Here is a 25,721-nt window from a genome sequence, read left to right on the forward strand (position 1 = left end):
ACGGACTACTTGAAAAGTAGCTGTGATGACCAGATTACATTTGTAGGTTTGCAGGAAGTTTTGTAAGGGGAATACTTGGAAATATTGCATTACTGAATGAAAAGGATGACGTCAGTGATGATAATTAAAGGCAATATGAACTTAAGAAATGTGGAAGAAATTATAAAAATGGAAGGTCACCAGAGGTGCTGATGGAAGTCCAAAAAGATCGTATAAGATGTGAAATTTGGTGAAATGTATAATAACTATTATGTTTGAAAATTAATAAAAATTATATATATATATAAAGATTTGGGGACTTGTGAAATAGGTTTGGGGACTTTGAGAAAGGCGGCCTACGGTTTAAACCACCTATTCTGCAATTAAGTTCACTGGCTGGGCCAATCACATTCTCTTTCAGCCAAACCCGCCTCACAGGGCTGTTGTTGCGAGGGATAAAGGGGGGAAGGAGCAAGGCTAAATCACCCTGAGCATTTTGGAGGATAAACTGGTGATAAATAAATATGTTGGGAGGGATGAGGGAAGCCGTCCTCCTCTGCCCCAGCTGGCTGCGGGGATTATGGGAGTTGTAGTCCAATGCTACTTGGAAAAGCCACAGGTATCCCTCGCTCCTGCCTTAACCCAGCTTCCGGCCTTAAGCTCAGTGAAAACCAGGTGCCTTTGGGGCAGGGCAGGAGTGCAACAACACACCCATTTTGGCTAGTAGCCACCGACAGCCCTCTCCTCCTCGATTTTAAAGCCATCCCTGCCTCATGTAGCAGGGAGTTCCACAGGCTAACTCTGTGCAGTGTGAAGAAGTCCTGCCTTTTATCAGTCCCAAATCTTCCAACATTCGGCACCCGTTAGTTCCAGTGCGGTGAGAGACGGAGACGAAATTTCCCTGACGCTGTTTTCTCTATGCCATGAATAATTCATGTTGCCACTTACACAACTTTCCTCTAAACTCAGAAGTCCCAAATGCTGCAATCTTTTATTCGCAGGAGAGTCCCTCCCCTTGATCATCACGGATGCTGTTTTCTGTACCTTTTCCAAACTCTACTATGTCCTTTCTGAGTTAAGGCAACCAGAACAACACACAGCGTCCCAAACGTGACCAGATCACAGATTTGTACAACAACATTCTATGAGCAGTTTTATTTTGAACCCATTTCCAAATTATCCAATTATCTGGTTATCTCCCGCTTGGACTACTGCAATGCGCTCTCCGTGGGGCTACCTTTGAAGGTGACCCGGAAACTACAACTAATCCAAAATGCGGCAGCTAGACTGGTGACTGGGAGCGGCCGCCTAGACCATATAACACCAGTCCTGAAAGACCTACATTGGCTCCCAGGACGTTTCCGAGCACAATTCAAAGTGTTGGTGCTGACCTTTAAAGCCCTAAATGGCCTCGGTCCAGTATACCTGAAGGAGCGTCTCCACCACCATCGTTCTGCCCGGACACTGAGGTCTAGCTCTGAGGGCCTTCTGGCGGTTCCCTCACTGCAAGAAGCCAAGTTACAGGGAACCAGGCAGAGGGCCTTCTTGGTAGTGGCGCCCTCCCTGTGGAACACCCTCCCACCAGATGTCAAAGAGAACAACAACTACCAGACTTTTAGAAGACATCTGAAGGCAGCCCTGTTTAGGGAAGCTTTTAATGTTTATGTATTACTGTATTTTAATATTTGGTTGGAAGCCGCCCAGAGTGGCTGGGGAAGCCCAGCCAGATGGGTGGGGTATAAATAAATTATTTACTATTATTATTATTATTATTATTATTAATCATCATCATCCCTAGCATGGAATTTGCCTTTTTTCACAGCTACCACATACTTGACGTCTTTGTCTACTTACAACCCCAAGGTCTCATTCTTGGTCAGTCCCCGCCGGTTCAGACCCTGTGAGCGTAGGTGTGAAATTTACAGAGTTTTTTTTGGCCTGACACGCCTCATTTTACACTGGTTTACAACAAATTGCATTTGCCGCCTTACCACCCATTCACTTAGTTTGGCGAGGTCCTTTCGGAACTCCTCACAGTCTCTTTTTGTTCTAACGACCCCGAAGCATTTTAGTATGATCAGCAAACTTGGCCAGCTCACTCCTAACTCTAGATGGTTTATGAAGGGGTTAAAAAGAGCAGGACCCAATTCTGACCTTTGGTGGTGGTGGGGGGTGCGGAGAGAAAAGGTTTCCACTTCCTACTTCTCCCCCCCCCCTTGGAGAAGTGTCCATTTATTGCTTCCTGCTACTTAACTGGTTCCTGATGCACAAGAGAACGCAAGAATCGTTGGCGAGGCATTTTGTCAAGAACCTATTTGAGAGTTCAAGCACCCCAAGTCACGTCTGCCTATATGCTTGTGTGGTTTTTTTAAAAAAAATAAATTATTATGGTCAGAGACCAGCTGATAAAACACACTTGGGGGTACAATCCCAGAAGGAAAACGATGGATTTTTTGGAGCTAGCTGGCCTGACCGGAAGAGTAAATGACCAGAAGGAGGAGGAGGACCAGGAAGAATGGTCGAAATTTAAAGACTATTTAGTTAAATGTCAAGTTAAATTAAATGGAAAAGCTTGCAAATACCAGATATGCTTAGGATTGAAGTATGTAATGTGATGAATTAATATGTTTAATGCTAAATTGGAAAGAAAGAAAGATGTTAAGTGATTAAGTTAATTTTATAAGAATACTGGTTTTGGAAAACTGTTAAAATGATATGCACTGAAATTCAACCAGGGGGATACGAGGAAGTCACTTAACAATGTTAAAAAGATTAGTCTTAATAAGGTTAGGATTTGGTTTGTTTGTTTGTTTGTGTTTTTAAAATTTTTGTGGAAAATCAATAAAAAATACAAAATGAAAAAACATTTAAAACAATGTACAACAATAAATTTAAAATTTATAAATGTGATAAGCGTATAGACACTTAAAATTTTAAGATAAGCTACCGCAGATAACCCAGCGTCACCCATGGAACAGAGTTTGGGGATTTTCTTAACTAGTTTGAGTTGAGGGATGGTTGTGGGCCTACAGATCTGTACACAGAATCTGGTGATCGTCCAGGTCGTCTTATGATCTTTGCCTAACAGGAAAAGGTCAAATTTTCGCTTTTCCGGGAGGTCGGCGAGGCTCACCAGCAGGGGATCAATGGTCTCACTACGTGCCTCTTCATAAAATGGGCATTTAAGAACAAGTGCTCTGGGCTTCCTATCTCCCCCAGTGAACAGGCGCAAAGTCTCTGAGCGTACGGGACTTTTTAAAAAGGCTCCTTCCAGGATATGATTGTTTAAACTCAAAGAACTCTGACAGCTTCGGGAGACAGGACTTGTCCTTGCAGAAGCCAGGCTGCCTCTGCTTCAGGCAAGGCTTGTTCTTCTATAGCCTTGATTTTGTTGTCGTTTAGTCATGTCCAACTCTTCATGACCCCCTGGACCAGAACACGCCAGGCACTCCTGTCTTCCACTGCCTCCCGCAGTTTGGTCAAACTCATGCTGGTAGCTTCGAGAACACTGTCCCACCATCTCGTCCTCTGTCGTCCCCTTCTCCTTGTGCTCTCCATCTTTCCCAGCATCAGGGTCTTTTCCAGGGAGTCTTCTCCTGAGGTGGCCAAAGTCTTGGAGCCTCAGCTTCAGGATCTGTCTTTCCAGTGAGCACTCAGGGCTGATTTCCTTCAGAATGGAGAGGTTTGCTCTTCTTGCAGTCCATGGGACTCTCAAGAGTCTCCTCCAGCACCAGAATTCAAAAGCATCCATTCTTCGGCCATCAGCCTTCTTTATGGTCCAGCTGTCACTTCCATACATCACTACTGGGAAAACCATAGCTTTAACTATACGGGCCTTTGTTGGCAAGGTGATGCCTCTGCTTTTTAAGATGCTGTCTAGGTTTGTCATTGCTCTTCTCCCAAGAAGCAGGTATCTTTTAATTTCGTGGCTGCTGTCACCATCTGCAGTGATCATGGAGCCCAAGAAAGTAAAATCTCTCACGGCCTCCATAGCCTTGATTGCTTTATCCTTAATGATAATTCCAACCAGTTGAACTTCGCGCAGCGGAATGGGTGCAGAAATATATTCTGGGGAAAACTCACAGGCCGCTCAGGGGAATGGAGTCACCCTGCCCCCCCGCCACCTCCTGTCGCAAGCCTCAACAGCTCCTGATCTCTGTGTGGCAACCGCACAGCTATCCTTAACCTGGGGGTTTCTGCAAGAGGAAGCTGAAAAAGGCTTATCGAAACCACCATGCGCAGAAATGCTGCCCAAGCAGACGCTCCACACTAGGCTGCTGAACCCTCCTGATCTTGCAGAGACTCCGGGGGCCGTGGGGGGTGGGGAAATAGCGTGTGCAAACATGAAGCCTCAATGGATAGAGAACTGGATCCGTATGACCAGACCCAGGTGCACACACACTCCATCTCTGCACAGGTTACAACGACTGGCTATGGAGAAGTCTCTCTCTGCCTCAGTTCCCCACTCTGTAAAATGGCCTACTGCTCAGAGGAAATGCAGCGGCTCATAAAATATACTTTGCAGATTTAAAGTGTTGCAGAAAGGGTTAGCTGTCCAAAGGCACTGCTAAATCTACATTAAAAGATTTATCAGCTCCATCTGGTACGCAGGCTGAGACCCCCCCTGCCCACAGACTGTCTCGCCAGAGTGGTGCATGCTCTGGTTATCTCCCGCTTGGACTACTGCAATGCGCTCTACGTGGGGCTCCCTTTGAAGGTGAGCCGGAAACTACAACTAATCCAGAATGCGGCAGCTAGACTGGTGACTGGGAGCAGCTGCCGAGACCATATAACACCGGTCTTGAAAGATCTACACTGGCTCCCAGTACGTTTCTGAGCACAATTCAAAGTGTTGGTGCTGACCTTGAAAGCCCTAAACGGCCTCAGTCCAGTATACCTGAAGGTGTGTCTCCACCCCCATCATTCTGCCTGGATGCTGAGATCCAGTGCCGAGGGCCTTCTGGTGGTTCCCTCATTGCGAGAAGTGAGGTTACAGGGAACCAGGCAGAGGGCCTTCTCGGTGGTGGCACCCGCCCTGTGGAACGCCCTCCCATCAGATGTCAAAGAGAAAAATAACTACCAAACTTTTAGAAGACATATGAAGGCAGCCCTGTTTAGGGAAGCTTTTAATGTTTAATAGGTTACTGTATTTTAGTGTTCTATTGGAAGCCGCCCAGAGTGGCTGGGGAAACCCAGCCAGATTGGGGGGGGGGAGTATAAATAATAAATTATTATTATTATTATTATAAAATGTATGAGGGCAAGCGGGAGAGCAGGCCACATGGGGACGTGTTTAACATACAACTGCAGGGTTCTGCACAACAGATGCAAAATACGAGCTTATCTGCAACCAGGAAGCCCAAATTCCAAGGCTGGGCTCAGTTATGAAAATCAAAGAAGAAAGGTGTTTGCAATTTAATCCGTTTAAGTAGTCCAGGGCTGCCAGTCCACCAAAGGGGGAGGAGGAAAGAAAGGGGTTGTGCTTGGAAAATGGAGGAGCATCCTTGAGGAATGTTTCCATGCAGAATGCTGAGGACTAGAACCTTGGGCAGGCAGGTGGGAAAGAGAAGTAACTCTATAGGGAACGGGTGGCAGTTTCTGGACAGGACCCGAGGCGCCTGGGCATGCAGACCACTGTGTGCCCCAGCTGATTTCCACAGCTCTCTCTTCTCCGCACCCAATCATACCCCCCCATGCACACAAAGCTGTCAGGTGAGTTCTTCTCCTCCACCTTCCTCTCTTAGCACAAGGGTGCTCAGAGAATTGTGGCAACTGGCAGAACAGGAAAAGCAGCCAGGCTGGCAAGGACTCTGTGTGTGTGTGTGTGTGTGCGCGCGCATGTGTATTTTACTGTCTGGGGTCTTCATGCGCAAGGAGGGGGGTATAGAAGGAGCTGATAGACTGCAACGGGGCTGGGGGGGGGGAGAGGTTGGCAAAGGTCTGGGACATAGAAACAGCCTGAAAACCACACCATTTGTGTGTGTGCGCACACATGCATGTGCCAAAAAAAGCCTAAGAAGAGCCCGAGTGCCAGATCAGGCCAATAATGGCCTGGTCGCCTCTTCTCACAACCAAGCAGATGTACACAGAAATCCACAAGCAGGATCTGAGCGCAAGAGCAACTTGCCCTCTCCTGCCACAGCCTTGCTGCCACAGAGTGCGCATAGCCAGCGTCCATCGATAGCCCTCTCATCTAGCAAAAGAGGGGAGATTTTTGCCCGTTAGGTCTGGCCACTCCCAAGCAGCCTGGTCGAGTCCCCGCTCTTACCTACTCAGATTTAAGGTGCTGGTTTTGACCTTTAAAGCCCTTCATGGCCTAGGACCCTCGTACGTACGGGACCGCCTCTCCCGGTATGCCCCACAGGAGGACCTTAAGGTCCATAAATAGCAACACCCTAGAGGTCCCAGGCCCTAAGGAAGTCAGGTTAGCCTCAACCAGAGCCAGGGCCTTCTCAGTGATGGCCCCAGCCTGGTGGAACGCTCTGTCTCATGAGACCAGAGCCCTGCAGGATCTGATTTCTTTCCGCAGGGCCTGTAAGACAGAGTTGTTCTGCCTGGCCTTTGGCTTGGAATCAACTTGATCCCCCCCCCCTCTTTCTTTTTTCCTTTCTCCTCCTGTGAAGAGGCTGCATTTTAATGTTTTAATGTTGTATTTTAATCTTGTTTTTTAAGTTGTATTTCAATCAACTTGTTTTTATTATTGGTTGTTAGCCGCCCTGAGCCCGGTCATGGCTGGGGAGGGCGGGGTATAAATAAAATTTATTATTATTATTGTATGGTTTTCCCAGTAGTGATGTATGGAAGTGAGAGCTGGACCATAAAGAAGGCTGATTGCCGAAGAATGGATGCTTTTGAATTCTGGTGCTGGAGGAGACTCTTGAGAGTCCCATGGACTGCAAGAAGATCAAACCTCTCCATTCTTAAGGAAACCAGCCCTGAGTGCTCACTGGAAGGACAGATCCTGAAGCTGAGGCTCCAATACTTTGGCCACCTCATGAGAAGAGAAGACTCCCTGGAAAAGACCCTGATGTTGGGAAAGATGGAGGGCACAAGGAGAAGGGGGTGACAGAGGACGAGATGGTGGGACAGTGTTCTCGAAGCTACCAGCATGAGTTTGACCAAACTCCAGGAGGCAGTGGAAGACAGAAGTGCCTGGCGTGCTCTGGTCCAGGGGGTCACGAAGAGGCGGACACGACTAAACAACAAACAACAACAATGCACACCAATCTCTGATTTTTGTCTTCTGGGGGTTTTCCTGTTGTTATTCTGTCTCTCACAGCTACAATAAACCTACCATTAAAATTATTGGACTGGTCATTTCTTTGTCAGAGGGCAAACGGGCAAATTTAGCAGGAGATCAAATATGTTTTTCCCCTCACTGTACAATCTCCATCATCCCTGACCACTGGTCCTGCTAGCTAGGGGTGATGGGAGTTGTAGTCCAAAAGGAGCTGGAGACCCGAGTTTGGGAAACCCTGGATCCTGGGATCCTTCCTTTGGAACGCAGCAACAATTATTATTATTATTACTATGGCCTTTCAGGTTCCTGCCCTCCACACTGCCAAACACAGAAGCCCTTGCACACACAAACACCGGGTTCTCCCGCAGCTCAGCTTCCCTCCAGGCACCAAAGGGTGAAGCGGAAACGGCAGCCGCTCCCTTAATCCAAACAGGCAGCGCCAGGCCTGGGCTACGATTCCTGCCTCTGGGCTGCAGGCGAGTTGTGGCACAGCCCCGACTCTGCGGGAGCAGGAATGGGGAGCGGGCGAGAGGCAGGGAGAAAACAGGCAGCCTGCAACTGGAGAAGACCAGAACAAATCGGCTGGAGGAAACTGAAGGAGCGCTTTTCTCTGAGGGCGAACTCAGAGGAGACTTTGCAACAAGTACTTTAGACCTAAACAGGGCTGGGGAGGTGGCGCTGCAATTCCAACATGGCAAGGAAGACAGGCAGGAGTGCAGCTCCCAGAAGAGCTTGGCTTTTAGGAAACAGAGTGTGTCCATAATAATAATAATGATAATAATTATTATTATTTATACCCCGCCCTCCCCAGCCAAGACCGGGCTCAGGGCGGCTAACGCCAGGAATAAAAACAATTGATTAAAATACAACTTAAAAACAAGATTAAAATGCAGCCTCATTTCAGCAGGAACTCAAAAACTTTTTGGGGATGAAAACGTCAAATCTTCACCAAGGCTAACTATCCAGAATGGTCCTACGTGGGCCAGAAAAAAGCCAGGGAAGTCCCCAAATAGGAGTTCCATCACAGAAGGAAAAAGGAAGAAGGAAAGAGGGGGAGGGAATCAAATGAATTCTAAGCCAAAGGCCAGGCGGAACAACTCTGTCTTACAGGCCCGGCACCAGGCTGGAGCCATCACTAAAAAGGCCCTGGCTCTGGTTGAGGCTAATCTGACTTCCTTAGGGCCTGGGACCCCGAGGGTGTTGCTGTTTATGGACCTTAAGGTCCTCTGTGGGGCATACCGGGAGAGGCAGTCCCGTAGCTTTGCACCCCCTGGAGCTCCTGGGACAAAAAGGTGAGATAAATCAGCAATAAATGAAGCAACAGGCAGGCAACGTCCTTCTGGTTTCAAGCCGAGAGCGACCGGGGGGGTGGGGGATGGAGAGGGGCCCAATCCACCTCATCCTCACCCCTCCCAGGTTCTGTTGAGCAACAACTTCAGCCCATCATGCGCCTCCAGCCCACGTCCGGCTCTTGAAAGCCACAGGTCCCTTCACAATCTCATCACGGCCGCAGTGACGCAAGGTAGGAAGCCGTACACTTCCGAGACTACCTCGCTTTTAAAAGAGAAGGCAAAGACCCAAACTGCCCGGAGGAGGGTTGCACAAGGCCGGAGAAGCCCCGAGGTGTGGCTCTGCAGCTGCTGCCAGCCAGAGCTGGCATCTGCAAGGCAGAAGCTGGGTCCCTGCAATGCCACCCGCGGGCCCTGCGGAGCAGGTGGATGGGTGCGTTGTTCGAGATGGACATATATCTAGGTGCAGAGGAAGCTGGAGGAGACTTGGTCAGCCTAGGTCAGTGTTGCATGCACTGGCCGGCAGGGGCTTCCCAAGGTTCAGACAGCGGGCATTGCCAGGAAATGCCAGGGGTTTCCTGCCTGCAAGTGCTCAGCCTCCGTCTAAGTAAGGTGCCAGTCCTCATGGAGTTTAGCAAAGGGCTGTTTTAAACAGGACGCTACCGACTCAGACCTAGCTCAGCTTACACTGGCTGGCAGCTCCAGGAGACGCATTCAGGGATTGAATCTGGGACCTTCTGCACGCCAAGCAAGGGCTCTGCCAGCCCTTGGAAGGTGGCAGTGCACCGTCAAAAATTCCAGGCGGGTCTGAAGTCGAGGCAGTGCGGTGTAGTGGTTAGAGTGCATCAGACTAGGACCTCGGAGAGACGGGGGTCCAAATCTTCACTCAGGCATGCTGCTTGCGGGTTCAGTCACAGCAACCCTCAGCCTAACCTACCTCGCAGGGTTGGTGCAGGGATTAAATGAGGAGGGGGAGGAGAACTAGGTACCCCACCCTGAGCCCCTTGCAGAAAAGGGTGCAATATAAATGCCAAAAATATAAATAAAATCCAATTCACAGACACACACACACACATATTTTTGCAACGGCCAATGTTTCTCAGAAACGGCTTGGGAAACCGTGGCACAGCAATACCCAGAATCCTTTGAGACGCATCTAATCGGATGTTGCTGTTGAAACCGCTGCGACATTTTCTCTCTATCCCGTCCTCTCTCTCCCCAGCCGTCGCATTTTCCCCTTTGCAAAACGTTTGTTTGCATTCTGGGGTCAGGCCCCAGACCAAAGGTCTCTCTTTCTCTCTCTCCAGCTCACAAATGGAGGAACATTTGCTGCAAGAGGAAGGTTTTGTGAAATGTGGAACTTGCTCAGCCAAGTATCCTAAGACACAAAAATTGCAGCATAAATAAACCACCTTCCCTTTCATAACCTCATGGGGGGGGGGGGCTAGAGACAGAGGAAGACCTGCAAACACGACTCCTGGGTCCTGCTGCTTGCAAGTCAGCTCAAGTAGTTCCCTCGCTTCCTTCTGCCTCAGTTTCCCCTCTACGTAAGAGACACCTTAGCTTCTTCTTACAGACCCCTCCAGGGCAAACAGGTGGAGGGTCTTATCAAGATAAGCCCAGCACTTCAAAAGGTAGTTGTGCTGCCTAGTGGGGGGGGGGGAAGGTTGCAACCAGGCCTTCTGCACACCAATGCAGCTGCCCAGCAGGGTCTGGGCGTATAAGATTTAGGATGCTGCCTGAGTTCAGCTCAGTGTTGTCTACTAAGACCGGCAGCTCTCCAGGGTTACAGGTGAAGGACACCCCCAACCCTACACCTTGGAGATCCTGCCTTCTGCATGCCAAGCAAGTGTCCTATCCTGAGATATGGCCCAGGAACTGCAAATGCCAGGCCGGCGGGGGCCAAGTGAGAGCGCTGCAACCTGGGCACAAACCCCCAAGCAGCTATAACCTCTGGTGGATCCTGTCCCAAGGTGAAAGACTTCTGGGAAAAGATTTATAATGAACTGAAAAAAAATTGTTGAAATATACATTTAAAAAGAAACCAGAGGCCTTTCTTCTTGGAATAACAGGTTTGGAATTGCCCAAGAAAGATGTTAAATTATTTTTGTATGCCACAACTGCTGCTCGTATTTTGTTAGCTAAAAAGTGGAAAACCCAAGAATTACCAACAATAGAAGAACGGCAGATGAAGATGATGGATTTTTCGGAGCTAGCCGACCTAACCGTCCGCGACCAGGAGGAGGAGGAGTATCAGGAAGAATGGAAGAAATTTAATGATTGCTTAGTTAAATTTGTTAAGTTAAATTAACTGGAAATAGCTTGCAGATACTTAATGGGCTTAGGATTTTATTTATGTTAAGTGATGAAGTAATAATGTTTAATTCTATAAGGTGAAGATTTAAGGATGTTAAAGTTAAATTTCATAAAAATTGGGATTTGGAAAACCGTTAAAAGGACATGCAATGAAATTCAACCAAGGGGAAGCGAAGAAGTCACTTAACAAAGTTAATAACTGTAATTTTCAATAAGGCTATGATCTATGTTTGTTTTGTTTGTTTGTCTTGTGTGTTTGTTTGTTTTTTATAATATTGTGAAAATCAATAAAATTTCGGGGGGGGGGGAATATAACCTCTGGTGGCTCAGCTCAACGCCGGCTGTCCGAACCAAAACATGCCAGAGGTAGAGGCAGCGAGGCTTTTGAATCCCAGTTGCTGGAAACCTCAAGAGCTGCTTGCGGGTTTTCCCTGGCCCCTAGGAGAACAGGATGCTGACCCCTGTCCTGATCCAGCAGCCCAGCTCTTCTAATGGAGCCTCCAGCTCCAGGCGCAGTCTATCTGCGTTCCTAGGTTCTACGGGGTATTTGGCCTCTGCAAGAAAAGGCTCCTTTTAGGTTCAGAGGGCAAACAAGACACCCGGCTCTCCTATTTCGGGAAAACAGAGCGAGGTAAGTGGGGGGGCAGTGCGGGAAACAGGCTGGCCCCCCCCTTTACTCTGGCAGTGACTGAAAGAATAAGAATTGGCACCTGGAACGGCCAACCGGAAAAGAGGCGGAAGGAGGGAGGGCGGGAGAGCAAAAAGCAGCCTTTGCCCATATAAGGTAGACTTGAAGGACAGGCCGGATAATGTGGGAATGCAAGGCGGTTGGAGAAGGCGGGGAGGGGCCCAAAGACATCCTGCGCCGTTCCCCCCCCCATCAGCAACCCTGCCTAAGCAAGGAAAAGCACCCCCAGCCCAGCTCAAAACATCCTGACATCATCCATCGCCTCCATTCTCTCCCCAAAGCAACCAACTTCCCCATAGGTATTCACAAAGGAGTTGTGTTTTTTTGCTAGAGAGGGACTCTTCCTTGCCTCCCCCCCCATCCCAACACAGACACCCCCCCCCCAAATTCCAGACTTGTGAGCTGGAAGCATTGCAAACTGATGGGGGGGGGGTGGCTGAGTTAAATTTGGGTCGGGGGGGGGGGTCCAGAAGAGAGCAACAGACAAGCAGGTACGGTTCGACTCAGGATTGCCTTCCATGTTACTTTCTCCAACTTGGTTAAAAACAAAAAAGCAGTGCGTTTTTTCGGGAGGGGGGTGGGAACTGGCAGAGCTGCACAGCCTTTGTTTTCTGCAGAGGGACAAGAGCGGCTCGGGGTTTGGGGGGGCTGGAAAAAGACATTTCCACGTATAATGGGAGTGTGTGCGGATTTTGGACGGCGTTCAAAGTCGTTTGGAATTAGACGTGTAAACATCCCCCCCTCCCTGAACGCTGATCATGCACAAGAAACCGTCAGCTCACTCCCAGTTGGAGAAGGCGGCCCTAGATGGGGGAAGAAGTGACCCCCCCCAAAAAATGATATTCCCTCCATCGGTGCACCCCTGTCATTGATATATATGGGATTTTCCCCTTTCAGAAATATTAATGTGTTACACACAAGACTTTGCCCCTTGTGTGCCACCCCAGGAATTTTTTTTCCTGCTGCCCCACCCCATTTAGGCAGAGGGTGGCAAAGTGGGGAGCAGGTGGCTCTCAACCCTTCCAGTGGGGAGAAGGGGATTCCCTTATCCTGAAATTCAAAGCCCTTTCCTAGAGCTCAGAAAAGCATCTGTAGTGTCGCACCCCCCCAAAACAAATATTCAGTCGCACCTGGGTTTCTCTGCCTGTTTCACCTCGACTTTCTTAGTGGGTTCCGGGGCGGGAGATTTCTTCCCCAGCGTAATCCTGGCAAAGGGAAGCAGATTCTTGGTCTCTGGGGGGGCTAGAAGCCCGGGGAGACCCCCAGGAGAGGGGGGTGGTCCTCAGCCCCCTCCCAACCAGGCCTTTTGGGACGATGCAAAAGGCGGCCGCAGAAGAACGTTGTTTCCAGGCCCGCAACTGCAGGGCCAGGAGAAAACTGCAACTGCCCGCAACTGCAGGGCCAGGAGAAAAATAGCTTTGCCCCCCCCCAATCTCCAGAAATGCATCTTGCAAAGGGCAGGCGTGGGGGGCAAACCTGCGCCCTGCCATTGATAACACCTTGCCCCCCACCCTGACCCAAATACTCATCCACACTTGAGTTGCGTCGAATGGTGTTGGTCTTTGGCCGTGGGGGGGTCGGGAGCCTTGCTGGAAACGGAGAAAGTCAAAGGTCACAGAATCGTGGGGTGGGGAGGGAACCCCAGGGGTCATCCATCCCAACCCCTGGTGGAAAACCGCCAGTGGTGGGGAAATCGCCACCTTCCGAAGCCAAGGTCTCCCAACAGAAGCCAGAAAGCCCCCAGACTCCAGGAATAAGTCTGGAAAGGAGTGGGGGGGTGTTTAAAACCATTCCTACGAGTCAGAAACCAGAGGCCTTTCTACTTGGAATAATAGGAACGGAATTGCCCCCCAAAAAGACGATTTTTGCATGCCACCACAGTGGCAAGTCTGCTGTTAGCTAAAAATTGGAAATTCCAATGGTGGAAGAATGGCAGGTGAAGATGTTGGACTTTTTGGAGCTAGCCGACCTGACTGGAAGAATCCGCGACCAGAAAGAAGACGGGAAGAAATTTAAGGACTATGTAGATAAATATTGCAATATAAATAATTAGAAGTCACTTGAAAAGTACCAAACAGGCTGAGGATTAAAATAAGGTTCAATTGTAAGTAAGTTGAATTTAGAATATTAAGGAAAGAGAAGATAGTTACCGTATTTTTCGCCCTATAGGACACACCTTTTCCCCTCCAAAAATGAAGGGGAAATGTGTGTGCGCCCTATGGAGTGAATGCAGGCTTTCGCTGAAGCCTGGAGAGTGAGAGGGATCGGTGCGCACCGACCCCTCTCGCTCTCCAGGCTTCAGGAGAGCCCCACCGCCAGCCCCACAAGATCGGGGGACAGCGGGGAGGCGGAACGCCGCCATCCTGCTGTCCCCCGACTTGGTTAGAAGGCTGGGGGGGGGGGAGAAGCCTGCTCCTCCCCGTCGCCAGCCCCGCAAACTCAGGGGACAGCGGGGAGGCGCAGCGCCATCCCGCTGTCTCCCGACCTGGTTTGGAGGCTGGCGGAGGGCTTCCCCCTCCCCCAGCCCCGCAAGCTCCCAGAGCGATGCCAAAGCTGCACACAGCTTCGGCATGGCTCTGGGTCCCGTTCTGGGGGCTGGGGGAGGGGGAAGCTCGGCCTTCCCCCGCCCCAGCCCCATGCCTGGGGGGGGGGAATAATTTTTTTCCCCTTTATTCCCCCCCCAAAAATCTAGGTGCGTCCTATGGGCCGATGTGTCCTATAGGGCGAAAAATACGGTAATTGTTGGAAATAATTTTAGTTGAAGAATGATATTGGAGAGCTGTTATATGCAGATACAATGAAATTCAGAAGGGAAGGATTCGAGGAAGTCAATTAACAATGTAAGATAACTTGGGTTTTTCAAGTGATAGGTGTTTAAATTTTTCTTGCTTTTTTTTTTAGTAATGTAATGTGTCTTGTGTGTTTTCTTTTCTTCTATATTTGTTATAATTGTGAAAAACTTAATAAAAAAAAATTGGGGAAACAAAACCATCCCTTAAGAGTCAAAGGGTTTTCAGGTTCCAGCCAGGGGCAGGTCCAAAACTTCCAAGATTTTTTTTGGGGGGGGGGGGGAGATTGCTTCCATCCCTAGGAAACACAAGGTTCTTGGGTACCACTGCTCAAAGGCCTCTGCAGGTTTTGTGAGATAAGGGTGAGCACCCCAGGATAAGGAAGTTTTTTTGGGGAGGCTACATGTACCCCACACAGGCCCAATCCATCCACACCTGAACGTTGTGCCATGCTTCTCCACTTTGGGCTTAGACGGCGGGTCAGGAGCCGGAGATCTGCCAGAGAGCAAAAACAACAACAACCCACTCAGGTCGCCTATGGCGAACGGAAGGGGGAGCAAGGCGACCAGCGGTGGTTCCCCCCCCCCACAAAGTGCTGGGAGCAGCCAAAAGCCAGGCCTTGGGGCTAGAGGGGTAGGATGCACCTGGATCTTGTCTGTGGTCGCCCCTGGAGGTGAAGTGGGTGGGTGTTCCAGAGGCTTGTCCCCCCCAAAAAAAACTCCTCTTCTTCTTCCTCCTCCCCTGAGCAGCCTTGTAGTTGAGGCGGCTGAGTCACTTCCTGAAAGGCGCGCAGCTTTTCCGGCCTTTTCCAGCTCAGGACAATTTGGGAAAAGGGGGGGGGCAGCAAGACTTAGAACTCTTTGTGGGGGGGCAAGAAACACCCCCCAAAAAAGAACAGAACTGACAGAATATCAGGGCTGGCCTTGGATGAGAAGGTGGAGGAGAGGGAAAAGGGACGGCTGGCCATGGGGGGGCGCAATATGGGGGGGAGAGAAGGGGCTGCAATCCATGTCGGAGTTTCATGTTTAGCGGGGGGGCAGGGAGAGTATGGCGGCATTTCCAAAGGGCAGAATACAACCCACGCTTGCGACTCCAGCCCCCTCCCCTACACCTGGGAGGCCAGCAGAACAGAGGGCCCAATCCGAGGGGGGGACGGCGCAAAACAACCTTCCGAAGCGCCCCATGCTGTCTGGCGTGGTGCCCCCGCCGCGCCCGGCCCGGGTGCAGGTCTCTCTGTCTCTCCCACCAGCCCGGAAGACGTGCCAATCGGAACTCAGTGCCGCGTCACAATGCAGCTGGCGCCCGGAACCTGCACCCCCCCAAGAGGATTCTGGCGCTGGGGGGCCTCAGAGACTCAGGGTGAGGCCAGGCGGTTGAGGGAGCTCAGGATCAGGCCATTGGCCCATCTAGCCAAGCCCCTTGTTCTTACAGTGGCCAAATACCCCAAAGAACCTAGGAATATAGATAGACTGCCGCTGGAGCTGGAGGTTCCATAAGAACCCGAGGAGATGCCCACGGGAAGCATGCAATCTGGGCACGGGGAGTAGCCATTGAATATGCCAGGTCTGAGGTTTGTGGCCACCCACCCCAGCCTCCTGTGGCAGTGCGTTCCACAGGTTAACTCTTTGCAGCAGCAGAAATCCTTTCTTTGCCCTGTGGCGGGGCAACACCCTGGCCCTTAGTTTGCAGAACAAGGCGTCCTGGGGCTCGCTGTTCTGGATGGCTCATCCCTAGTGTTTGGGGCTGACAGCACTTAGTCATCTGAGGAATGAGGAAAATGGGGCTTAGCAGCCGCGCATGAAGCTGGCTCCAGTGCAAAATGAAGTCACACTTTTAAATGCCGAATCTTAACCTCCCGTGTCCCCTATGAACGGCGCAGCTGCATCAGGAAAGAACGCCCCAGGATCCTGCTTCCGACAGAGGACAGCCAAGGTGCTTCTGGAAGCTCCCAAGCAGAGCACACACACAAACACACTTCTGCTACTTTTGTCCTCCGTCCCCAGTACATCAAATTTAGAGGTAGACACTCTCTGAACAGGGAGGCTCCATTATCAGTCAATTCAGGGTCTTTGTTCCTGGCTGATGGACCAAACCACCCCCGTGAATTTATCTAATCTCTCTCTCTCTCACACACACCAGAAGCATTTTTACTTGGCATTGTAGGAGAGGATATTAACAGACAGGACTATAAACTGTTTTTAGATGCAACAACAGCAGCAAGAATATTATTGGCACAAAAATGGAAGCAAGAAGAATTGCCAAAGAAGAATGGCAAATGAAATTAACGGACTCTGCAGAATCAGATAAATTAACAGGAAGGATTCGAAACCTGCGGGATCAGAGATTCTTAGAGGACTGGAGTAAATATCTGAACTATTTGAAAAGCAATTGTGACGAACAGATTACGCTAGCAGGACGGCAAGACGTTCTGTAAGGAGGACTTTGTGAAATATTGCAAGGAAGGCTTTGAAAAGAGTTATTAGTTAAGGGCAATTAAAAGTAATAGAGAAATTAAGAAATGCAGAACAAGTGATAAAGAACGGAAAATCTTCAGAGGTTGTTGATGGAAGTCTAAAATATTGTATAAGATAAGAAGTTATGTTAAATGATTGTTGGAATTTATATGTTAAAAAATTATTTCACCGAAAGTTGATTTCGGAAGCTGCCTCTCCCCTTCCCACCCCAAACAATGGTGCATCTTTCTCCTGGAGATGAAATGGAACCTTTTCTCGGAGGAATTCAAAGTATTACCATTGCACTCATTTCAGTGGTTAAGGCTAAGCAGCCTTTAAAAAAGAGGAAGGTGAATTTACAGATTGTTCCCTATTGAAGGAGAATTACATGAAGATGATGTACAGGTGGTACACGGCACCAGTGCAGTTAGGGAAAATGTACAAAACTAGTTCAAACATATGTTGGAAGTGTAAGGAATAGGAGGGGACGTTTTATCATATGTGGTGGGATTGTAAGGTAATTAAAAAAATTTGGGAAATGATACAACAAATTGAAGAAAATGTTCCATTTAACAGTTGTTAAAAAACTCGAGGCATTTTTGTTGGGGATTGTAGGGACAGACGTGCCAAAAAAGTTGAAAAACATCTTCATGTATGCGACAATGGCCGCGAGAGTTCTGGTAGCACAAGGATGGAAGACTGAAGAAACCCCAACTAAAGAATCATGGCAAGAAAAATTGACGGACTATGCAGAACTGGCAAAACTGACATATAAGCTACTGGCAAAACTGACATATAAGGATAACTATGACTTTAAGGATGAATGGGAACCCTTTACAAAGTATCTGAAGACCCAACAAAGTGAACTGGACTTCTTGGCAGGTTTTGAATAAACATTCACAAACTTTTTATTGATAATAATCAGCTAAATAGTTTGAGGATCTATACAACTTTGTAACATGCAGAAAACAGCATTCTTAGAGAAACCAAAGACAGGAACTGAGGGAAGTCGGGGGGGGGCGGGAGGGAGGAAAAATGGGGGGGGGGACCAAGGATGATATGTTTTTGGATAATATGTCTTGTTATAATTTTGAATTTTAAAAAAATTATAAAAAAAGAGGAAGGTGGCGGACTCTCCATCAGAGGTTTTCAAGTAGAGGCTGGGGGGGGGGTGCATAGAACTGTAGAGCTGGAAGGGATCCCAAAGGGCATCTAGTCCAACCCCCGGACAATGCACGGTCCCCCATCCAATGTGAAACCCAACAGGTCCCTGCTTAGCTTCGCAAATGTGCTAGCTGTTTTCTTGCTGCGCCACCAGGAGGAGGAACAGTGGAGGAGTCATCAGCTGCGATTCCTCCATTGCAGCGGGTTGGGCTGGATGACCTTCGGGGGACCCTCCCAATTCTACGATTGCGTGATTTTGCCTTTTGAAAGGCTTGGTTTTAATTGGCATCTTACTGGGTATATGTGTGAGCCCACCTGGTGCTCTCACCCAGCCCCAAAATAGTTCTGTGCCAGCCAGGGCTGATGGGACTTGTAGTCCAACAAGATCTGAGGGCACCAAGATTGCCTTCAAGGCATGGGCCACAACTCCCTGGGAGCCCAAGGGTTAACATCCACTGGGCCTGCTCTTCCTCTTCCCAGTCTGTCCATGTACACAGTGGAAAAGGGAAATGGGACAGGCTGCTTCCTGATCTTTAGGTAATCAGCCAGGACTCATTAAATCGCCTGCAACATCTCAGACCCACAGTCAGTACTAAGCAACTCAGTCAAGTAACTGCAAAGCTCAGGGGTCTCTCTGGACTCCTGCCTGGGTTGCCCATTTTACAGATTGGGAAAGTTAAGGCAGGAGGGGGGAAAGGCTGGATCTCAAACAAGACATGGCACGCACACACATGTGAGCACATAGACAGAGAAAGCAGTGTTTTTGTTCCTTGTTAAAGTGAAAAAATGAAAATGGGATGCGGGTGGCGCTGTGATCCAAGCCACAGAGCCTAGGGATTGCCGATCAGACGGTCAGCGGTTCGAATCCCCGCGACGGGGTGAGCTCCCACTGCTCGGTCCCTGCTAACCTAGCAGTTCGAAAGCACGTCAAAGTGCAAGTAGATAAATAGGTACCGCTCCGGCGGGAAGGTAAACGGCGTTTCCGTGTGCTGCTCTGGTTTGCCAGAAGTGGCTTAGTCATGCTGGCCTGGAAAAACTGGCCCGGAAAAACTGTCTGCAGACAAACGTCGGCTCCCTCGGCCAGTAAAGCGAGATGAGCACCACAACCCCAGAGTCGTTCGCGACTGGACTTAACGGTCAGGGGTCCTTTACCTTTTTTAAGTGAAAAATGCGGCTGCCTTTTGGTTCAGAAACCTTGCAAGGTTGCTAGCCTGATATAGTGGTTAGAGCGTCCAACTAGGACCTGGGAGAGACCAAGGTTCAAATCCCTTCCCCCACTCATCCATGACTCTCACTGGGTGCGAATTGGGAAACCAGTCATAACATAGAATTGGAAGGGACCCCCGAGGGTCATCTAGTCCAACCCAACTTCCTGTCGGCCTGCTCTACCTCACAGGGTTGCTGTGGGGGAATAAATGAGGCAGGGTTTAGGAAAAGCATCTCCCCAAGTCCTTCACATTAGACTTCAACGATTCAGTCCTTGCAATGCAAAACTTTGAGCTTAGTAGCTGGCTGAGCAGGGGGTTGGACTAGATGACCTTGGGGGATCCCAGCTCTACAGTTCCATGTTTCTAAGCATCTTCGTTCCCCAAAGTGGCTGGGGGAGGGTTTTCGGGGGGGAGCATGCAACATAACCCCCCCTTCACTCCCAGACAGCTGGAAGCTTCTCAGCTGTTGAAAGATACCAGAAAGAGACCCCAAGTAGCAGACATTTGGGTGGGGGTGGGGGGAGAAAATAAAATCACCAGTTGCTGCAGCTGCTGAAACTTCTCAGGCCTCCCCCGCAGCTCTAACCACTAGGCACTGCACGAAGACACAAATAAAACCCTGGCCGGCCGCTGAAATCTGCTTCTCCTACCCACAGCTTTCAGTGCTGACGTGGTCTCCGGACGTGGAAGCGAGAAAAGCTGTGGGTTTTCAAGTGGTCAGGAAGGTGGGGGTTGTTTCTGCACAGCGGCAACCGCAGCAACGCCCCCCACTGCCATGACCCAAACCCGACAGAAAACTGAGTGCTCTGGGGGTCAGGATTCCTGGAAGGTTCTTTTGCACCTTGCAAAATGCAAAATAAAGGCTTTGCAAATGAGAGGGACAAAAGGGCCTTTTGTGGTTTTGTTAGAAGAGGGGAGAGGTGGATTCAGTGAGGTCCTGGAACTGCAGAGCCGAAAGGAACCCAAGGATCCTCTAGTCCATGCCCCTCCAATGCAAGGTCATCGGTGCCAGGAAACTCTAATTGCTGGTGTGCTGCGAAAAACCTCGATATTCCTGTCTGCTGAGAAAGGAATAAAAACCTCCCTCCACTGTGCTAACCGCAAGGATGGAGGTCGAGAACCACTGATGGGAGCTGGGTTCGAATCCCCGCTCAGCTGGGTGTGTGACTTTGGTTCAGTCACAGATTCTCAGCCTAGTCTACTCTGCAGGGTCGTTGTGAGGACTAACTGAGGCGGACACCACCTTAGAAGAAAGAGGCAGGGGAGGGGGGAATATATAAATGTAATCGTCAAAGATTTCTCAGTATATACCCGAGAGTCAACAGATCTGAAACTGTTCCACATCACGCAACTTCTCTGTGAAATCAAGTTCCAGCCCAGAAGTTTGCAAGACAGACAGTTCAACCCCAGCAGTGAAGAGGAACGAAGTCCCAGGTCAGCTACTCTTAACACAGACCATTGGGCTGTTCCGGACTACAGTTCCCATCAGTCCTAGCATATCAGCCAGGGATGATGGGAGTTGTAGTCCAGAACACATCTGGAGACGGCACTAGGTTGCTGCATGGCCAGGGGAAAAAACAATGCTGTCCCGGGTTGTAAAGACTGCGGAGAGAATAACTGGGCGCACTCTTCCCACCTTAGATCAAATCTATGCTTCCAGGTGCCATAAGAAAGCTGCAGAGATAGCGCAGGATAGTGCGCACCCCGGAAACGATCTCTTTCGGCTTCTGCCTTCTGGAAGAAGATCCAGGGTTATAAAGACTAGGACGAGCCGCCTGAGAAACCGTTTCTACCCAAATGTGATTTTGGTTTTAAACGCAATGTAAGGAAACTCTATGGAAGTATATTGTATTTAAAAATGGGGTATCAGAGTTTTTAGGGGCCTAACCAGGTTGGGTTAGCAGGCTTGTTGGTTTTTGAATGTCTTGTGTAGATTTTTCAATTTTGTTGTTCTGTATGGGACAATGACAATGAAGATTATTGAATCATAGGGGAATTCTGTGTTTAAAATGTATTATTGAAAGAGAGAGTTATTTAGCCTAAAGAAGGCAGGCATGGGGTGGCAGAGAATGAAGTTTTAGAGCCATCAGAATCAATGAACGTGGCTGAGTTAGGTCCATCGATTTCAAAAGGTCTATTCTGAGTAAAGCTAAGAGCTGGAAGGGATCTCCCAAAGGCCATCTAGTCCAACCCGGTGCAATCATGCAGGAATCACAGCTATAAAGAATCGAAGGGAAGTCCCACCTCGATAACCTTTCAGAGCTGTTTGAGCGTGTCGTCAAGAGCAGAGACAGGAACATCCCAGCGGCAGACATGGCAAGCTTAGACTTCCCCCAAAAAGAGCTTTTGACAAAGTCCTACACACCAAAGGATCTCGAGGGAACTTAATCATGGAATAAGGAGACAATTCTCTAGTGACTCAAAGTCGTCTCACCCTGCGAGGAGTCAACCAAGGAAATGAATGGGCGGCCGTTTCAGAACATGCAGTGCACGACTGACCTCAAATGCTGCGAGACGCAGATTTAAAAAGGGAATGGACCCATGTTTGCAGCCCACTCTTAGCCAGAGCAGCAAAGTGGAGCCTCCATCAACAGCAGCAGCCTACATGGAAACACCGGCTGCCAGGATGTTCAACTTTCCCTTGTGGGCTACTAGAGATAACTGGATGACCGACACTGGAAACATGTCTGGAGGCCAGACTAGGTCATTCACTCTTGAGATAACCAGACCCACAGGTCAGGGGTCACAGTCCCCATTTTTTTAAGAAAGGCAGCATATAAGAGGATCTGGCCGTTACTTTAGGGGTCGTTCCAGAGCTACTGATGAGGGAATCTGCACCCCGCTGTCAACATAATACGGCGTTTTATGGCTTAAGTGAGGGCGACAGGTCTCTGGCCTCAGGGCGCTTACAGTCTTAAAATTAATTTAGCCTCCTCTGTGTACTTTGAGACACCCAGAGCTCCCCATTTAAATGAGCACTCAGTGTAACCTCTCCAAATGAATGGACCTAGCTTAGCCACTTCCATCCATTTCAATGGGTATACCCCAGGGGAAGGGACGCGGGTGGCGCTGTGGGTTAAACCACAGAGCCTAGGACTTGCGATCAGAAGGTCGGCGGTTCGAATCCCCACGAGGGGGCGAGCTCCCGTTGCTCGGTCCCTGCTCCTGCCCACCTAGCAGTTCGAAAGCACGTCGAAGTGCAAGTAGATAAATAGGTACCGCTCCGGCGGGAAGGTAAACGGCGTTTCCGTGTGCTGCTCTGGTTCGCCAGAAGCGGCTTAGTCATGCTGGCCGCATGACCCGGAAGCTGTACGCCGGCTCCCTCGGCCAAAAAAGCGAGATGAACGCCGCAACCCCAGAGTCGGTCACGACTGGACCTAATGGTCAGGGGTCCCTTTACCTTTACCTTACACCGGGGAAAACTTAGCCAACAACCACCCACAACTTCCTTCCTTCCCATCCCAGGGCAACCTCAATGCCAGAGGGAACCCTGTCTCCAGATAGCACAAAACACCAGACAGGACTTTTCTCCAAAACCCTCCAAGGATTTCCTACTACACCAGCCATTTCCAAAATTCTGGGGGTCACGCACCACCCCCTTGGTCCCATAAACTCATCCCCAGCATTTTATAAAAAGCATTATTCAGAATAGCGGTTCGCACGGCCAACTATGGAAGAGAATAATAGAACTCAAAGCAGTGAACAGCACATTTATTCAGAACCCAAATAAAACTATTTAGTTTGATTCATCTGAACAAAGTTCTTGGCCTTGCTCCAGGGACACCAGCTTTTCGAAGTCTGATGGTCATTTGCACCTCCAGAGACAACCCCCCCACAAGGAATCCTGCCCACCTCCACTTTGGGACACCCCCCCCCAAGTCCTACACGCTCCCTTTCTCTGCCTTTCCTCCTACTGAGACCAAGAACCCTGTGAGCCCTTCAAGGCTGACTAATTCGGTGGTGATGCTGATGAGGGCAGCCCAGGCAGTGATAAATCTTGTCAGCCTTTAAGGCGTCACTGCACTCCGTGTCTCTTGCAGCGAAGATGACAAACTGACCTCTTCCGGGTTGCTTAACCTGCAAAACACACCCTGCCTCCCCCACACCCCCACCTCAACTTTCCCTTCTGGTATTGTAAGGCTGCAGGCGGGGGCTGCCCTTTTAAAAAATAAAAAATTGCAATACAGCGAGTAGAGTTTGCTTATAGATAAGGCATATCATAGATTTTAAACTCAGGGCCCAGCGCTTGATCTGAATCTACTTCCCCTACAGTTCACTTCCTTTTGCTTTCGGGGGATCGGGGCCACAGACACAGCTTTCCGCTGGATTAAGGAGGCGAGGGGAGGGCATTTACACCCCAGCTTTTTCTTCAAGGAGCTCAAGACACGGTCCACCAACCTCCTCATTTCACCCCCCCCCACAACAACCCTGTGAGGTAGATCAGGCTAGGAGGCAGTGAATGGACCCCCCCAAGGTGACACTCAGTGGCCGAGTGGGGGTTCAAACCCTGGTCTGACACGCCAACGCCAGTGTTTCCCCAAACTGGAGTCTCCAGCTGTTTTGGGACTACAATTCCCATCTTCCCTGACCACTAGCTAGTTAGGGATGATGGGAGTTGTAGTCTACTGCTCTAACCACTACACCACATTGCCTCTTCCCTTGGTTTGGAACGGCTGGTACTTTCCAACTCTGCAGTTCTATAATTCTATAATCTGGTGACTCGGGGATGGGAGCCGGGGAGGAATCTCTGAAAAGTGCCGACTCAGGATGAACTCCCGCAGGCCTACTGACCGTCAGCCTAATTTCTGAAAGAGGGGGGCTGCTTGTCTCTCTCAGTTTCCCCTCTTGACCTCAGAACCCTCCCCGCTAGGCTCAGAAATTATCAACGAAGCAGGGGAAAACACTCTGCACGTGCTCAGAAGCACAACCTCGCAAGTCCCAGGACACAGAAAATGAGGTGGGAGGGCTTAAGACCTACATGAGACTTGAGACTTAAGATTGGGGGCAGCTTGAGCCTGGACAACCTTAACTAGCCTGCCTTGAAATAGGTTTACAATTCCAAACCTGCATTCACTGAAAGAGACTTGGAGGGAGGTGGGGGTCTTTGGTGTCTCCCCCCCTCAACTTGAGGAAAGGAGAGAAGGGGGCACAAGGGGGGCAGGATCAGGGCCAGGATCGCAAGGGGAAGAGAGATGGAGGTTTGAGGTGTCCCTCATTCCCCTACAATTTCTGAGGAGGCGGCGCAATGGTACCTAAAGCCAGTCCGGTCATTTTCAGACAAGGATCCGTTCAAGAGGACTGACCACTTATCGGATGTCCAGCATTGGCCAGAACCTCTGGGAACTGCCGGACCAGCACCCCAAATTCGGGAAGGGTCTTGGGCTCCGGGAAAGATCACTTTCCCTGTCCCATCCGAGGGGCGGAGCCACCCCCCTCTCAGGAATGCCCTCCTGGGAGAAAACAACTTCCTGTGTCCTTAAAGGGGGGGGGTGATTTGTTCCTTAGGTGGGGGTTGCAAGGAACTAAGTAGCATACCCGGATCACAGAAACCAACCTTTGAGGTTCCTCTCCACTCCCAACAGATCAGAGGTGTCGCTCCCCCCTTCGACTTGACCCCTTGCAGCCCCCACCCCAAATCGTGACCTTCAGTCCTCTATTGCAGAACCAGGAAATGCCCCCCTCCGCCCCCCAAAAACTTAAAACTCCCAGCCCAAAGCGAAATGCATGCACAACCCCCTGGGAAAGAAATTGCATTCCTCACAAACCGCCCCCGCCCCACTTATGGAGGACACCAGGCAGCTGTGGGGCAAATCTATCCTTATCTCTTCCTGCTCCCCCCTTGCCCGGGGCGTGGCTCGTTCCCCCCCCCCCCCGAGGAACTCCCCAACAAACTCCGCTGCCGTCCTGGAAGTCTCCCCCCTTATCTCAAGCGGGGGGGGGGGCGAGCGATGAAGTCACACGGAAGGGCGTGGCTTCAGACATCAACTTGGGGTGCCCCCATTCAACCCCATGGGCTGCGTGTGTCCACAGTCATTCCGACCACAGGATTTTTTTTTGGGGGGGGGAGAAGGGAGACTGTATCATCTCTGGCCTCTTCCAAAGTGGGGGGGCGGGGAGTGCAAATCTCTTTTCCTATATTGGGGAACATTTCCCCACTTCCGGAAAACACGCTCAATTGGGCTTCAAACAGAGGGCAGAAACGACCCCCCCATTTTTAAAAAAAGAAGCTTCTAACAGTTTCTATGTTTTTTGGGGGGGTGTTAATCTTTGCCACGTGCACCTCTCTCCCAAGCGGTTACAAAAGGAACCAGGAAAACCACGTAATGTGGGTGGGGGGTTCCCCCCAAACAGCAAACCCCAATCTTCTAGATTCCCCCAAAAGCGCAACCCCAATGTTCTAGGTTCCCCCAAAACAGGAACCCCAATGTTCTAGGTTCCCCAAAACAGCAACCCCCGATGTTCTAGGTTCCCCAAAACAGCAACCCCCAATGTTCCAGGTCCCCCAAAACAGTAACCCCCAATTTCCTAGGTTCCCCACCCCCCGGGGGGGGGAAGAATCTGCGCTGGTTGCAGCCTGGAGGGGAGGGCGGGGACC

General features: G+C 49.9%; 1 protein-coding gene across 5 annotated transcripts in view; it reads right to left on the reverse strand.

The window, feature by feature from the left end:
• Window positions 1-25,721, reverse strand: part of VASP (vasodilator stimulated phosphoprotein) — a 41,463-nt gene that overhangs the window by 15,373 nt on the left and 369 nt on the right. The window lies entirely within an intron of this gene.

This window comes from Podarcis raffonei, chromosome 8 (assembly GCF_027172205.1).
Source record: "Podarcis raffonei isolate rPodRaf1 chromosome 8, rPodRaf1.pri, whole genome shotgun sequence".
Classification (NCBI taxonomy): domain Eukaryota; kingdom Metazoa; phylum Chordata; class Lepidosauria; order Squamata; family Lacertidae; genus Podarcis; species Podarcis raffonei.